Genomic DNA, 6,278 nt, shown 5'->3' with positions numbered 1-6,278 from the left:
CAGTTACAGTTCCCTCTATGGAGAGGGGGACATGGACTATTTTCTAATTGTGTCTTCCAGCCATAAGGTTGGAAATTTGAAAACCATCAATGTCGGATTGAGCCACCCACTATGACAGTCATTAGTAGACAAAAGTATTTACACAAGCATGTTTAAACACCCTGTACCTACCCATTAGACATAGGAGACATAAGCATTCACATTGTACTTGGTAATTGGTAAACAACAAAAAACAGAGGACATAGAACAACAAGGTACTCCTACCTAAATATATATACCTTCCTATAGGTATGATTTGAGTTGGGCAAAATATTTGCATGATACCAAGACCAAGAAGGAGAAGGAGGAGAAAAAGAAAAATGAGAAAAATAGGATGAAGGAGGAGGAGGAGAAGATGAATAAGCAGCAGACGCAAAGCGAAGAAGAAGCTGAAGAAACCGAACCCTAAGTACCTGTTTGGAAAAAAAAAATCGTCTTGGGAGGAAATTGAACCCACGACCTCTTTGTATAGTAACACCCAGTACACAGCCATTAGACATAGAAGACAGAAGCATTTGTACAAGTAGGTAAACAAACATTAGGAGACATAAAACAACGAGGTGTACAATAATAATGTACGTACCTACCTATAGGTCAGCGATTCTCAACCGGGGATACGCGTACCCCTGTGGGTAAAAAATTGTGTAATGTCAGACAAAAGCAAAGTTTGAATCTTGACGGTTTATCAGTGCAGTACAGGCCAAAAAAAGTACTGGATTTTTACCTCAAGGTACTGAATTTCTTCAACAGGTACTGAGTGTGTTCAGAACTCATCAGTAATGGTACACATCCAACCTAGGTATGGGTACCCGATACTCATTGTGATGGTGGCGGGGGTACGTGAAATTAAATCCGGGTACCCAAGGGGTACGCGAGCGAAAAAAAGGTTGAGAACCACTGCTATAAGTTACTATACCTACCTATAGAATTCAGGCTAAACATTTGCATTAAACATTTTTTTCACGGGAGAGAGAGAGATGTTTAATGGCACGGGGAGGGGGAGAGGAGCCTCTCTGTCACTCTGTCAAAAGAAGGGGGAAGGTAGGATGGAGAGCAGAAAGAGGAAAAAGACGAGTATCAAGAAGAGAAAGAAGGTGGAGGAGAAAGAATGAGAAAAGGAAGAAGAAGAAGGAGAAGAAGAAGAAGGAGGAGGAGAAGAAGAAGAAGAAGAAGAAGGAGGAGGAGGAGAAGAAGAAGAAGGAGAAGGAGAAGCGAAGAAGAAGGAGAAGAAGAAGCAGGAGAAGAAGAAGAAGGAAAAGAAGGAAGGGAACAGAAGCAGGAAGAAGTTCAATTGGAAATGCAAACATCACGTGGTAGGTATATACATAGAATCAACACAAACAGCATAAAAACTTTGCGTATGTAGGGGAAGACGGGGCAAAACGGTACACCGGGGCAAAACGATACTTTTTAGGAGCTAGGAAGTGCTGACCTCTCTTGGATGGACTAGGAACTACTCCTGCAAGTGTTACCTTTGTTTTGATCTGTGGTTGATTCTTTTATCTTTTGTTTTCGAAGAGTACGGAGGTTTTTCCGATTTCACGAGTGCTTGATGCAATTTTTGCCCCATTTTGCCCCATGTTCCCCTACTATGTATGTAGATAACTATGTACAAGTCGGTACATAGCAATGCATACCAGTTTGCATACTGCATAGTTCAAAATAAAAAGTGCTGATGGTATCGTGAGGAATTTTTCTCTTGTCAGCAAATCTGGCAAGTTCCTTATGCAGGCACACATGTAGGTACCTATTGTAGAATAGAATAGATATGATAGAATTCAATGTACTTAGAATAGAATAGAACAGAATTCAATAGAATAGGTGACAGTATCTCATATTAGAATAGAATAGAATAGAATATACCTTGTTCATCCTGCCAGAATGAGACTGAAAAGTCCCTTTACTCCCGCAGTCTAACATTACTGATAACTTTCTGATAAGACCCATAGAATTGAATAGAATTCATTTTAGAATAGAATACTTAGGTTAGGTAGAATATAATAATTCAATTTTAAATAGAATACAATAAAATTGAATAGAATAATTGACAGTGGTTTTTATCATCTAACTTTCTTATAAGACCCTTTTCTTTGACAGTCTCAGAGAATAAGAGTCTTTCACCGCCGCGCGCCGTATTTATTTCGTAGCAATGAAACAACTGCTACATTAGACTCGTGTGGTCTGTGTCGTAGCATGTCCATCCCGTAGTATGTCCCTCATCAGGGGTGCAATAGTCCTATATACTAGACTCCGCACACAGGAATTTCGTCAGAAATGATCCCCATTTTAATGTAATGTAATGTCTCTCATCAGATGGGCGAGAAGAGACACAATACTTCCCATTTATAGGTGCTGGGTCAACACGGTCCATAGGTGATAGGTACCTAACAAAAAATATATGTAGGTATAGGGAAATCCCCAGGGTAACCCGCTCGTCAGGGTTTTCCCGTAACGTACATAATTAAGTATAGGTGTCTCCCTGTATTTTCCTCCCTGTCCTCTCTAAAGTCCCTATATTTAATGCCTCATACTTATTATAATTATGTAGGCATCATTATAATATGTAGGCATCGTTATAATTATGTAGGCATCATTATAATTATGTAGGCATCATTATAATATGTAGGCACGAGGCTCTTTTATAATGGCCACCCTTGTAATCTGATATACCTACCTACCTAACTCATTAATGTGTTAGATTAGGTGCCTACCCTACAGGGCCGTCCAGGGGCCTGGTATACCCATCAGGGCCGGTAGAATAGGGTTTTGGACCATGAGCATGCCTAGCCCCTAGTTATGGCTTCGAGTGACCCTACTTTGTTCAGCCTTTGTGACATGGCCTAGCCGTTAGCGAAACGGCGTCAGAAAGGTAATTAAACACGTCTCCAAGGTATGTTACGAGTCACGTGACCTGAAATTTCAGACTGTTGCTGTTAGCCTGTAGTCCCAAGGTAGTAAATTAATGTGGTGGAAATATTTACATGACTAAAATAAAGGTAATTTACCTAAGTATAAGTGTAAGTCTGTAGGAAAAAAAAAAGAGGTTTGACAGAGGGAACTGTAACTGCTATGGTCTTGTCGTCCCGAAATCGAAGAGAGAAGGAAGACAGGATAGGAGAAAGCCAGCCGTTCCGAGAACGAACATTATTCCAGCAGGATAAAATCCGCCCCGGGCCGGAATCGAACCCGCGGCCTAGCGCTTACAAGGCAGACGCACTACCAACTAAGCTAACTAGGCTGGCTCATGTTTAACTTTTAAAAGTACCTATAACCTAAGAATTCCCAGCCAGCCTACACAGGTAATTAGCGGTCCTACCTAGCGGTTGGCTAGTTGGATTTCCGCCCAGGGCGGATTTCATCCTAAACTGATAAACTTCGTCCTCGGAATGGCTGCGGCTTTCTCCTATCCTGTCTTCCTTTTCTCAACACTTTCGGGACGATAAGACCTTGGCAGTTACAGTTCCCTCTATGGAAAGGACATGGACTATTTTTTAATTGTGTCTTCCAGCCATAAGGTTGAAAATTCAGTCTCCTAAAACTTGTGGGATCCTATCACTCATTTTTACTTTCCTTATCCTATACGAAGGTTCATAATATAATTTTCTCAGTGTGTATTTCTCAGTGTGTAGTTCATAAAAGTTCATAATATAATTTTCTCAGTGTGTAGTTCATAAAAGTTCATAATATAATATTTTCTCAGTGTGTAGTTCATAAAAGTTCATAATATATATAATTTTCTCAGTGTGTAGTGTAGACCTATGAACGTATGAACTATGTAAGTAATAGACCCTAAATCCTATATACATTAGGAACAAAGTGTAAAGACCTTACAATCAAACCGACCCGACTAGAATGCACTATGCATAATTTAATGCATCAGCTCATTTTCGTCATATCCGTTGCAGTATGCATAAAATTACCGGGACCTAATAGCCCCTCAGTCTGGGACCGTGGCACCAGTCGTATCTATCTAATTACTTGGGCACGTTTGGTCCAGTGGTAACGCGCTTGCTTGCCATGCAGAAGGTCCCGGGTTCGAATCGGGGCACGGTTGGTCTAGTGGTAACGCGCTTGCTTGCCATGCAGAAGGTCCCGGGTTCGAATCCCACCATCGACAAAAATTTGTACTCGTTTTTCGATTGCAAATATTTCAACGGGTTACTTTCTGGTGTTCTCGTGTTGACCCAGCACTTAAATGGGAAGTATTGTGTCTCTTCTCGCCCATCTTATGAGAGGCATACTACGGGATGGGCATACCACGACACAGGCCAGAAGCGTCTAATGTAGCAGTTGTTCCATTGCTACGAAATAAAAACGGCGGTGGAACACTCATCTTTTTTAAACTAAAAAACTAAACTAAAAAAACTTACCTACTTAGGCCAACCATTCACTATCAGGTAGACCTGATAGGTACAGCTGAAAAGGTCCGTCTGGCATATCTACCTGATCAGCACACTCTATCAGGTGTACCTGTCAGGTCTATCTAATTACTTACCTTCTTAGGACAGCCTAAACATTCTAAACAAGTTGGTAGAGCTACTAAGTCCAGCCACTCACTATCAGGTATCAGGTAGACCTGACAGGCGGACCTTTTCAGCCGTACCTGTCAGGTCTACCTGATAGTGAGTGGATGGCCTAAAAATGTGCCATACTATTAGTAGCTGGAGCAACATCTATCCCTAACCCTTTAGTAGAGGTTAAAAAAAAAAGATAGAAAGAAAAAAAAATGACCTCTAAAGGTTAAGGTCTTATCGTCCCAAATGGCGGACCTTTTCAGCCGTACCTGTCAGGTCTACCTGATAGTGAGTGGATGGCCTAAAAATGTGCCATACTATTAGTAGCTGGAGCAATATCTACCCCTAACCCTTTAGTAGAGGTTAAAAAAAAGATAGAAAAAAAAATTGATAGAGGGAACTGTAAAGGTTAAGGTCTTATAGCCCCGAAATCGAAGAGAGAAGGAGGACGGGATAGAAAGCCAGCCGTTCCAAGAACAAATCTCATCCGTTTAGAGTTTGCCCCGGGCGGAAATCGAACCACCAATATAGCGCTCACAAGGCTGGCTGTAACTTAGATATCAGCAAGAAAATTAGCATAGTATGGGATTATGGGAAACGGCAGTACCTAATACCTTCTCTGTGCTATAGCTAGGAAGGTACCTACTGAGAGAATGAAATACCTACCTACCTAATATTTATACTTACAAAGTCAGAGATACCTATTTATACATAGGTATATTTCTAAGATACATAGCTTCGCGAAGGAAGACAGGATAGGAGAAAGCCAGCCGTTCCGAGAACGAACATTATCCCATCAGGATAAGATCCGCCCCGGGCGGGAATCGAACCTGCGGCCTAGCGCTTACAAGGCAGACGCATACCAACTAAGCTAACTAGGCTGGCTTCAGATACTGTTTTTAGTTTTCTAGTTGGCTCTATTTTCAAAGGAATTATTGTTGATAAAAAAAGTTCTTCTCCAACGAATTTTTGCCGTGGGTATTGAATTTGTTGAATTTTATAACCAGTCCACCCAACTCCTCCAGAGTCAACAGAAGGGCGCAGGGAGGAGTAGGGTAGCATCTCGTACTCCTCACCCCCATCCATCGACCTCAAACAGGATGGAAAGACTTGAATTGCCACACTAATCACTGAAGATTCAAGAGGGTATACTGTTTCATGTAATCTCCACACCTAGGTTAGGTAGGAATCTACTGTGATTTACCTAGGCAGTATCTACAAATGAACAGTGATTTACCTAGGCAGTATCTACAAATCTACAGTGATTTACCTAGGCAGTATCTACAAATCTACAGTGATTTACCTCAGGCGGAATCTTCAGCACTTTACCTACCAAGAATTTACACTGCGTTCTATAATTCAAGGACCTAGTAGGTAGGTAGGTACCTACAGCGAAGGCATTGTCCACACCAAACGTTGATCGACGAACGTCAACGAGTTGTGGACTGTGGACGCTGCTTAATAATATCGTGCTTTCTGATTCTTTGCTCCTCAGTTCCCCAGTGCGGCCCCAACAATGTCCCTCAAGCGATGCCTGACCCATCATGGCTCTCATGTGACCCACGCGTCTGCCCCTCAAATCACTCGGACATAAACGCCCCTCACCCAACCCCTGACGACACCAAAAGGCCCTAAAACCCAGGACCTGTTTCCCCAAGAAAAGGCCCTAAAACTCAAGATCCATCACCCCTCCCCCCAAAAGGCCCTAAAGACACACGACCTATC

This window comes from Diaphorina citri, unplaced genomic scaffold (assembly GCF_000475195.1).
Source record: "Diaphorina citri unplaced genomic scaffold, Diaci psyllid genome assembly version 1.1 scaffold169, whole genome shotgun sequence".
Lineage (NCBI taxonomy): Eukaryota > Metazoa > Arthropoda > Insecta > Hemiptera > Psyllidae > Diaphorina > Diaphorina citri.
The sequence above is the reverse complement of the archived record's forward strand: the minus strand, read 5'-3'. Positions refer to the sequence as shown.